We start from the raw sequence: 11,405 nt of genomic DNA, 5'->3' as shown, positions 1-11,405 counted from the left end.
TTTATTATCTTGGTTATACAGATGCGTGGATGTGGACCCCAAGGTTCTGAGAGGCTGTGGAATTTTCTCAAAGCGGTACAGCCAGTAAATGGAGGAGCTGAGATCACAGCCCAGCAACTGCTTCCTGAATCCAGTCTCTTTCCAGTCTACCTCACTAAGCCTCACCAATCTAATAGTTTTGCCATAGATTAGCTCTGGGGACTTTGTTAACTTCTTAGGGTTTGGCTAAAACATTTCCAATCAATTCCCAATAGCCCTTGACACACAACTCTGATCCCATTGAGTACAAACATGTCTGTGGGCTGGCATTACCTCTCACCACCAGAAGCCTGTAGGTGAAACCAGATTCATCACACAACTGAAAAGAACAGTGCTGGAAACATGTGAAGCCAATGAATCGGCCACCAAGGTTGTCTTACACAGGAAACCTGAAATCCACCATCCGAATAAACGGCAGAATACTGTTGCTACCAGCTGGGTTTCCATTTAAGACACCACTTGTGGAAAATATTTATCACAGTCTTCCATTTGCTCAGTGCAAAATCAAAGAAAATTGAGAAATGCCAAATTACATTATCTTCAAAAATCCTTGTCATTGAGCAACCCAGCTCCCACAAGCTATTTTCTGAAGACATTATTGATGTCCTACCAAGTTGATGGAGTAATGTAATTTGCTGGCCGGAAAAAAGGCTGGCAAACAGAATTGTGTTCATTAGAGCAATATCTTTACAATGCCTTATTCCATTTTCATTACTTTTCATGATCACACATCATATAGCAGGGCAAAATGGTCGCCTTGCTATGCCCTGGATATATTCCCTTTAGAGTTGGAAGTAGATTTTTAGCACTTGTGCAAATTCTATCTGTTCTTCCTAGAAAGGGCTCCTTTATGCTGGGGAAACAACACTCTCTGAAGGTCTACATGGTCTTTGTTCACCTGAAGCGGCCATTCTTTAAGACTCCTAAGTTCCTGTGGGGGCAATCTCTTCCACAAGCCCAGTCCTAGTGGTGGACCAGCACACATCAAGGTTTTGAAAGAAGCATCGTTTGTCTGCTCTCTTCATCTCTCCTTATTTCCTAGAAACTCTTCTCTCTCTCCCAGGCTGGAGGACTTCCCAGTGGTGCCTCACCCATCCTGCCTTCCCCAGTGCAGCTCCCCCCCACCAAAGATCCCTCTTCATCCAATGAAAACCCCCAAGTTTCCTTTAGAAAAGTCTGATTTCATCAAGGTGTGAAGAGAAAGCAATCTTATTAAATTACAGCTGTGAATGATTGATAATTTCATAGAGGCATTTGCATTTTGAAGGAGAACTTATTAACTCAAAAGAATTTCTAATGATAAAAATTGAAAGAATGTAACTAAGGGATGAATTTCCCATCAGTGGGAAAGAAAAATATTTTCGTACCTCCCAGGATTTTGGAAAACCACGGTGAGCTGACGTTCATGTGCGTGATACTCAACAACCAAGCATGGGGCAGTCCCCACGAGCAACTAACTGGTCACAACCTCAGCCTTGCTACTGAAATGTCCATTATGTGCTTGTTACTGTAAAGGGGTGGGAGACACTTTGCTTACAATGGTTAAAATGAATAATAGACTGTGTAGAGCTAGAAAAAATCAGGGATCGCCTACTTCAACCCCTCCAATTTAAAGATGATGTAAGAGCCTAAAAAAGTTGCTCTAGGTCCACTGACTTCCTATATGTCACATAACACGAAAATAGTATGCTATCTTTTGGGGCCTGAATGCCCATTGGGCTATATATAACTCCTTCTAGAGGTATCTTCACAGGCAATGAAGCAAATGTCCCCATCATTATGAGTGCCTGTCAACAGAAAGCTGTTGCACAGAGGGGATGAGGGCCTTTCCAACTGAGGCAGAGCCTGACTGGCACCAGAACTCAGGGCAACTCAGCACAGACCTGGAATCATCAGTAGTCTGCACCATTGCAAGCTCTGAGCAAACAAGGATTCCAATTACAAAAAGCTCAAACCAATTAAAGAGCTGTAGTCAATAGGTGATTAATTATTAAAGTCAGGGGAGAGAGAACACGTGACCGGGTAATACAAAGAGGAAATGACCCTAAATCCTTTCTACTGGCTCTAGGATATTATTTTTATTTACTTTTGAGTAGAATTGTGTGGTCTGTGTTCTGGAAATTTCCTTCCAACTCAACACTGGTGCAGGACAAGTGAGGTCCAAAGTAGAGAGAATTTCATAAGCTCTTCCTTTTTCTCTTTCCAGCATTTTCTTCACTCAACAGGGACAGCTGACTTCTCCCAGCTGCTCTCAAAACGTTGTGGTGCAAGAAGCATCAACGGGTAAGTGGGTTTCCNACCTGTTTTCCAGCATTTTCTTCACTCAACAGGGACAGCTGACTTCTCCCAGCTGCTCTCAAAACGTTGTGGTGCAAGAAGCATCAACGGGTAAGTGGGTTTCCCTACTCAGGGGTCTGAACTTTCTAGCTGGAAAGCAAAGCTTCTTATAGATTCTTTACTTAAAAAATACTTTATTTATTTTTAGAGAAAGACAACACGAATGGGGCGGGGCATAGAGGGAGGGAGAGAGGGAATCTTAAGCAGACTCCACACTGAGCGTGGAGCCCAACATGGGGCTCAATCTCAGGACCCTGAGATCATGACCTGAGCTGAAATCAACAGTCAGATGCTTAATTAATGGAGCCACCCAGGTGCACCTATATTCTTGATCAGAGAAAAATCCCATCTTTGATGTGGCATACACCTTGAGGGAGACACACCAGGAGAATCCATTTACCTGCTCTTTCCTTCATTCGTCCGTTCATTCATTCACTCACTCATTCCTTCGTTCACTCACTCGCTCTGCGCACCCATTATGTGACAGGCACCACGAAGTGGGAAACAAGGCAGGCAGTGGTTCCTGTCCTGGTGCCACTTACATTTCTGTGGGCTCGGAGAAGACACCGAGAAGCATTAACAGGTCTGGTGAGTATCGGCTCAGCATCTGCAGAAGCCTACAGACGGGGGACCTACTCGACACTGGAAAACTTCCCAGAAGAGAAGATGTTTTGGTTGGGGGCTGATAGAGGAGTCGAAATTTGACTGATGAAGAACATTCTGAGCAGAAGGAACAGTAGGTGCGTGCAAAGGTCCTTGGGCACAGAGCAACACCAAGTATTCAAGGAACTGACAGAAAGTGCAGAGCGTCCAGAGGATATAATGAGGGTTATACAGATAACACTGATGTGCACTGAGGAAGAGAGGGTGCCCTACCTCCCTGCCGGGTCAGCTGACTGAACCCACCCGTCATCCACCCTCTCACCTGGCAGGTCCCCGCAAGGCAGAGGCCCCTGAGTTAGGGCCAGCAAAGCTCTTCCAGGACAGGGCCTGGGACTTGAGGGGGCTCATCCCTTTTGCCCCTCGTGCCGCACAAGGCCAGCACCCATCACAGGTGAATGTTTTCAAGGAGGGAGAGCCACCAGGACACTGTGAAAGAGCAGCAGCCAAGTTTCTGAAGCAGGAATTGCCACCAATAAGCCCCAACGGGAGACGAGCATACTCCAGGATTTTCTGGCACCAACGCCTGAATTTCTGCCCTCAAACAGCTGAACATCTTTCTGCATCCACCAGAATCTAAAGCTTCCACGGGAGGGCTGCATTTGAATCTGAGACTCTGCTCCATCCAACCCAACCCGTTAGTTTCCGCCGTGAAATAATGCATTTTTTGCTTAATGCACTCTCTGATCCCAAGTAAACTGTAATTTTTAGTTGAAAAAGTATTAGATCTACCTCAAAAGCCCACGGAAAAGGAAGATGGGTGCCACCAGCGGGCCCTTTCTGAGAAGCAATCATGGAAGGTGGGCTTGGTCTTTGTGAGAAGAAATGAAGCAGGGCTGAGAGAAGAAAGGAGCAGGCAGCCGTGGGGCTGAAATCGGCCAGGCCACGGGCCTTCAGTAAGCTCTGCCGCTACAATTCGATGTCGCTACCAGAGAGCCAATTCCTCAATTCCTCCCCGGCATCGAGGGGCTCAGTCATGTCCTCCAAACAGTCGCTTCCTTCCTGATTCACCAGGGATGTCTTTCCTAAACTACTTTGGGCTTGTGCGGAGAATGAAATCAGCCGGGAAGAAGCGAGCCTGCTATGTCACCGAGGCAGAGAGGTCTGCCAAGCGCAGTGAGAGCCGTTCCAAATCCCTCTCGGGCACCGAAGTACTGCTCGCAACACTTAGTAATGCAATAGATGGGTTTATGCTGCTCACTGGGGGATGCTGTGCGGTGGCATATGGAAGTGGCGGGGGGCCCTAATGCGGGGCATCGTGACACCGCCTCTCTGTGGGTCACCAGGGTTTATGCACTCCCTGTCTGTGTTTTTCTGGAGTAGGGCTGTGGAGCAGGGCTCTGCCAGACGGATTAGCATTTTCTCTAGTTAATGAGTTTATCTGTCTCTTAGGAAAGAAATGGAGAGGGAGGGTAGGCGGGAGGGAGAACGGGCAGGAGGGAGAGACAGAGGGGATGTGCGCACGCTCATGTGAGCACCAGTGGACATTTGTTCTGCAGAAATTCATTTTATTAAACAGAAATTCCAGCCTTTTTTGGCCTCTTGCCAGCCTGCTTCCCATACGGAGACTTCGCATGTGTCTGGGAGCCAGTGAGGAAGGAACAACGAGCAGCTTCTGCGGGACAGGCAGCCTCTTCCCTCCTCCGTGGTTCTCTAAGGAGAACTGCTGTCCCGCCGCCCGCTCCCTGAGCCACTCCCCCCACCTGCCTGCTCTCCTTCGGTTCTTTCTCATTAGTCCCTTGGTCAGGCCCAACGACACAGAACCACCTGCTCGATGCTTTTTAAACACTCTCATCTTAAAGACGTACATGTGTAGGTGTTAGCAGCGCATGCAGATTTCTTCCTCAAAGGCTGCTCTACGGAATTCTGCTTCTGTCGCGGTTCTTGGCTCCCACCCTTCCTTCCATATTTCTTGAGCACCTGCCATTAGCTGAGCGCTGTCCTAGGCGCTGAGTACCTGCGCTAGGGAAGCGTGCCCCCCCCCCACAGCAATGTGAGACAAACATCACTATTCCCAATTTCCATAGGAGAAGACCCACCTCGACTGGCCTGTCCCTAACTCGTAATGGTTTTGTGCTGCTAGAAGCTGCCAGCAGACAGGGGCTTTCTTTGTAATCAGATTTGGTTAATTAACATGCCTAATTCTTCATGCCACAGTAGATTCCAAAAAATGATTTGTTAATGATGACAACCAATGGGCAAGATCCTGATCTCTTTGAGAACAAGTCGAGAGGACAAATTTCTATCTCTCTTCACATCAAGGTAAGCAAGGAATTTTGATGTTCTAATTCTTTTTCCTTTTTGGGGGTACAAGGCTAATGGGGAGCACAGTGAATCTCTCAAAACCATCTGTTGGCCAAGACTTCGGTACTATCTGGAAATTGTCTAGAGTGAACACACAGCTTCTTTACAAACAGGGGGTCTAACACACAGCTGAGAGTGCAGAAGCAATCTGTGAGGTCAGGGCTGGAGTGGAAGTGGGGAGGCCATGGGGTGGGGCGGGGAGGGAGGAGTCAAAGCTCAAAGACACTGAAATGCTCTCAGGATCCCAGGGAGACGCTGTTCATTCATTTCGGGGTGGCTGCCCTCCGTATCATAGTGATGACAAAATATGCTCCCTAAAGTTATAAAATACTTTGTTAAAAACGATAGCCTCTGATGAAGATGTGAGTTTCAGTCCCAAGTAGCCTCATGCCCTTTGCTGCCTTTCTACTCAGAAACCGTCTTCCATCGAAAGCCTCACTACCCGTCTCTCACGGGTGGCAGACACCTTGCAGATTAGCATTTTCCAGACCATGCGTTCCACACCAGACGCAGGCGGGTGTGAAAACGGTTGAGGTAGCTGGCTCCCTACTGGCAGGGCTTGGGTGTGCCTCCTGGACCTCACCCACCACCACACGGCCACACTGCAGTGGATGCCACCCAGAGGTCCCCCCGTGTCACCCCTCAGCAGCACGCACTGGGTCACCACCGCTCTTTCCTCCTAACGGGCCCACCTGGCATCGCTGAGACGCACCTCCCTAACCCCCTGTCCGGCCCTTCTCTGCTCTCCAGACCTGTTTCTGAAGTGACTGCCCACGTAACCCCTCCCCAAGCCCCAGATGACCTGCTTCTGCCTCCCTCTCTCTTTTGTAAATTACACAGAACTCCACCCTTACTAATGCTTTTGTTTTGCCCTAACGCCTGCACTGTCTGATAATGATAACCAGCATTCTTCTGGGTAATGTCTTGGTCTGTCTCCATCTTACTATTTTTAATCATTTGGTGCCCTTTTCTCCCTAGACAGCATGCAGGTTGGCTTTTTGTTTGTTTGTTTTAGATTTATTTGAGAGAGAGCGAGCACTGAGAGACCACATGAGCAGGGGGGAGGGGCAGAGGGAAAGGGAGAGAAGCAGATTCCCCTGAGCACGGACGCGGGGCTCAATCTCACAACCCTGAGATCCTGATCTGAGCTGAAATCAAGAGTTTAACGCTTAACCGACTGAGCCATCCAGGTGCCCCATTAAAATACCTTCCTTTCATTCTTACTCTTGAAAAATAATTAAGCTACGAGCAGGATTCTTTCGTGACATTTTCTTTTTTCTTTTTTGTAGTTTTATGGTTTTATTAAGACAAATATGACATGCACAACAAGCTGTCTATTCATTTTCTTCGCTGTGCAGCCTGGCACTGGGATTGGTGACTCTGATTGCCAGCTGGGCTGCTCTTTCCACAATGGCTTTGCAATTCTTGGAAGAGACATTGTGAGCAATCTCTGCACAGTAAGATTTGTTGCATATCAGCAGCACTTCAAGCTCCTTGACGTTGTGGACCAGGAACTTCCGGAAGCCACTGGGCAGCATGGGCTTTGTTTTCTTGTTGCTCCCGTAACCAATGTTGGGCATCAAGATCTGGCCCTTGAATCTTCTGCGCACCCTATTGTCAATGCCCCTGGGTCCGCCAGTTGCGCTTAATTTTGACATAACGGTCTGATTGGTGCCGGATGAACTTCTTGGTCCTCCTTTTTAACGATCTTGGGCTTCACCAGAGGTCTGAGGGCAGCCATGATGCCCAGTAACAGATGGCTGCCACCTCCGCAGGCAGCGCCGAGGAAGAGAGAGAGCGACAATTATTTTCTTTACCACATCGAAAATATTATTCCACATGTTCTAGCATCAGCAGCTGTTGGCGAGAGATGCTCTACCGACCTAACTGAAATCAGGCTCTAAGATCCTTTGTCCTTCGTGTTTTGAAGTTTCACTATGATGCGTCCAGATTCAGATTTCTTTCATTGATCCTACTCAGTACTGGGGAGTATGCTTTGTATTTGAGGACTCCTACCTTTTTAAGATTCTGGCAAATGAAAAATTTCCTGGCCATTGGTTCTATTCTTTTGTTTAGAACCTCAGTAAAGTTTACTGGAGAGGCTCAAAATATCCTTCATGCCTGTTAGCTGCTTTTTCATATTAAATGTTTTTTCTTTCTGAGCTGCATTCTGAGCAAATTCCTAAGTCCCATTTTTAAATACAATATATCTATATCTGTTTTTTAAATTTCTGTGACTAGTTTCCATTTCTAAGATTTCTAATTGGTTCCGTTCCTATTCTCCAATCCTGTTTCATTTCTGTCTGCTCCCCACCCTAGTAGAGGTTACTTTTCTCTTTAAGGATTAAACATATATTTAAAACTTCTATTCTGTCATTTTATTTCCATACGGAATCTATCAACTGACTGTAGATTTCACTGGTTCTCTTTCTTGATGTATTTTCTCCTGTGTGTTAGAATTCCGGTGTTCAAATTCATTTTCTGCAGGACACTGTCTCTCATCTGTCTCTGTCTCTGTGTGCATGCTGTCCCCACAAGCATCAGGGCCCCCACCCTGAACAGAACCTTAAGTGATGGCTCAGGGCTCCTACCCTCAGGGACAGGGATAATGCAAAGCCAGTCACTGAGGCAGCAGGTGGCTTGGCTCAAGTTCTGGTCAGGGTCCTGTGTCTGGGATACACAGATATGCAGACTTCCTATCAGCCACTATTTCACGCAGACACTTTTATTGGTCTCCTGATAGAAGAGAGGGTGCCCTTCGTCACTTATAAACAACCCTGATCTTACACAGCCAGCCTGACTCCATTTCTCAAATCACAGAGTACATACCTAGTCCCCGGTACATTGCAGGCACCAAAGGACCGCCACTCTGCCTGCTTCATCCCAGATCCGGACAGCCAGTGGCTTCAGCCTGGTCCCTGCTTCTCATCTCACTTCTGTTGCTGACGCACAAGACGTTTACCTTGCTTGGAATCTTCTTGTTTCCTCTTGTTACATTTTGTCTCTTGTGGCTTAAAGGATGATCTATCAATGCCATGTCACCAAGACATCCCAACAACCTTTATGACCTCGTCCCCTGCCACTGGGCCACATCACCTACTGCAGCATCTCCTCAGACATCTGGTCAACCAAGACTTCTTCCATACCTAGAGAGGAACAGCCAAGCACTGAAAACTCTGTTCCTCCTCTGTCCAAACGCCAATCTCAGCCTTTCCACTTCAGCTTCAATACATCTCCTCAGAGACTCCTCTCCTGACCACCCGCTCTCAGGAGTGCCCCCCACCACTTACTATGGCGTCCAGTTAGTTTTCTCCAGAGCGAAGTTGCAAGCAGCCGTTAAGTTCTCAAAGCAGCAGCCACAGGCCACATTCCTTTCTGGCAAAATCTCCCTGTACAGCTCACTCTGACGAGGGCACCATCTACACAGGGAAAGGTCAAGAGAATGTGTGGGAACGCCCTGATGTGGAAGGAAGCTTACCTCCTGGGTGAGGAAGTCTAATTTTGTTTTCAGGACTGAGATGATGGGATTATTTGGCATTATGTTAAATAAACACCAGACCTGGTATGTCTCAGTGTTATAGCAAAAGGAAAATAGACTAAAACCTGATTAGTTAGGACTACGTGGGAAGGTGAAACATCTTATTTGATGGAAATTTGAAATTCTGGATTCTTTCAGTAAAATAGAGTTTGATTTTTTTTTTTTTTTGAGCCAGTGCAGTAACACCAGAGTACTGGCTTATAGAACACTGCCAAACACAGACTCTGCCAGGACCTACTTGAACGCACAGTGAGGGACTGTCTGTGATTAATAATGTTTATTTGGGATTGCATGCTGTAAAGGCAGCGCGAACAAGTTAGTATTTCCCTATAATTTCCTAGGTATTCATCATTTGCTTAGGAAACATGTTTTTTCTTCCTGTCATAGATATTGGAAATGTGAAGATGACCAAAGCCCTTTCTAAACGACCATAAATTCAAAACCAGTGAGGCCAGATCAATGGGATTTGAGACGCACACAACTCCTGCATGGTCGGATCTGAATTTGGGAGTGGGCACAGTGGGTCACACTCTGCCTCCCAGCCAGTCTCGGGGCACGTGCAGGGGGCTCTTGGGCTAAATCACATCACGGCGCCATTCTATCCATTTCAGACATGTAGCAGATATCTGGGGAAGTGAGGAGTCTCAGGGTATCTTTCTCACTCTCTCTACAGAAGGCATCACTATTCTCGTCAGTCTGTCAAATACGAGTGGTACAAAGACCGGGAGAAAGAATGATCCATCTAGACGAATAGGAGGAGACATATCTGCACCAGCCCGTGCGCTTGGGAATGGAGGAAGTTGCTTCTCTGGTAGGAGGGGAAGGAGGTTTTCAAAACGGTCACTACAGGAAGCTTCTATCCAAGAACCAAATCTCAGGACACAGAACAAGAGAAAATTTGCCACCTGTTTTCTTTGGAACGGGGCTTTACTTCAAGAGCCCTAGTGTCAGTGCAGGAAACGGCCAACTCTGAAGATATTACAGGGCTGCAGCAAATGTCCTTTATCGGGCAAGTCTTCAAGACCGTGCCAAGACATGGCCCCTTGATGGCTTCTGGGTTCCCAAAGAGAGCAGGACCAAGAGACTGTCCAGGCTCATCACCAGTGGTCTGTTTCCTGTGTGTTCTAGGGAATTCCATTTTCAAAAGCTGTCAGGCTTTTCACGATATGGGTTCAAGGATGCTCAGCATCTGAGATTAGCAGTGTGGGGCACAGAAACCAAATAAAGATTGGGCATAAATGTCCAATGTCTCCTGGTGTAAATGCATCACAATCTAGAAAGTAGAAACAGTTCTACTTTAAAAAATATATACAACTCTTGGCTGTTACTGGCTATCTGAAATTCTAGGAAACGATGGAGGATTCTCACACCCAGCTGTGGCCCTAGGGTCCCGCATCCCTGTTCCACCACCCAGCCTGGCCTGTTACCTCACTGGGTAGAGCCCATGTTGTGCCTGGAAGCAGTTCCAGAGTCAGCCAGGGGGATCCCCACCAGTAGAAACTGTAGTCCCAGGAGCCTTCAGAGTGAGCACGCCCCCACACATACCCTTCCACACCCCAACACACACATGCCTCAATACACACACACTCACACACACCACACTCACACTCCTGGGTCTTCTCCACGTGTTAACAGCCACCCAGCTGCTCAGTCCACCCACTCCAGAGCAAGGACAAGAGGGAAGTCTCAAGGGTCTTGGTCTAAGTTCTCTCTGACCCCCAGAAGTGTCCTCTCCAGGCTGGGCCTGTCCCAAGTGAGGTGGGGGGAGAGCCCAGAGGTCATCCTTACTCGGCCATCACATTTCCCACATGCCCTGTTTTCCCTCACTCACACTCTCTGGACCTCTTCAGATCGCATTTCCTGCCTCATTCCCCATTTCCTCCCCGCTCTGAGGACACGTCTCTTTCATTCCTCCAGGAACAGGCAGCCCTCTGTCCAGTGCCCCCTCACTCCCCTCAGTCTGGCCTTGGCGTCCCCATAATGTCCTGCTCCCTCCTCTTCCAGCCTCACTGCCTACAGCCTGACCACATCATCCATCCTTCCTTCCTTCCTTCCTTCCTCCCTCTGTCTGTCCGTCCCTCCCTCCCTTGAGTGTAACTTATATACCGCACAGCATAAGTTTCCCATGTGCTGCATAATGACCTAATTCACATATACTGTGGAATGGTGACCACGGTAAATTAACAGCATACATCATCTCACACAGACAGATGGACTGTTCTCCTAGTGATGAAGCTCTTAGGACCTGCTCTCCTCACAAGATCCCTCCTGACCACACAGCAGTCACTGTGTATGCGACATCCCCAGTGCTTACCTCCCTTGGACCTAGAAGTTCGTACCTTGTGACCCCTTCTTCACCTTCCCCCTCCCCACTTCTGGCAGCCACAAATCTGATCTCTTAATGGGTTTTCTTTTTTAAAGATTCCACATATAAGGGAGATCATACGTACTTGTCTTTCTCTGATTCATTTCACTTAGCATTACGCCAATATGATCCATGTCACAAATGGCAGGGTTTCCTTCTTTT

At 47.5% G+C, this 11,405-nt stretch overlaps 1 protein-coding gene and 1 pseudogene across 3 annotated transcripts in view; both read right to left on the bottom strand.

Annotated features, from left to right (window-relative positions):
• SMYD3 (SET and MYND domain containing 3) overlaps positions 1 to 11,405 on the bottom strand; it is a 699,034-nt gene that overhangs the window by 39,626 nt on the left and 648,003 nt on the right. The gene's annotated exons all lie outside the window — the stretch shown is intronic.
• LOC117803398 lies at positions 6,655 to 7,155 on the bottom strand (annotated as a pseudogene).

Source organism: Ailuropoda melanoleuca, chromosome 8, assembly GCF_002007445.2.
Source record: "Ailuropoda melanoleuca isolate Jingjing chromosome 8, ASM200744v2, whole genome shotgun sequence".
Lineage (NCBI taxonomy): Eukaryota > Metazoa > Chordata > Mammalia > Carnivora > Ursidae > Ailuropoda > Ailuropoda melanoleuca.
This window is presented reverse-complemented; position numbering and strand designations above follow the sequence as displayed.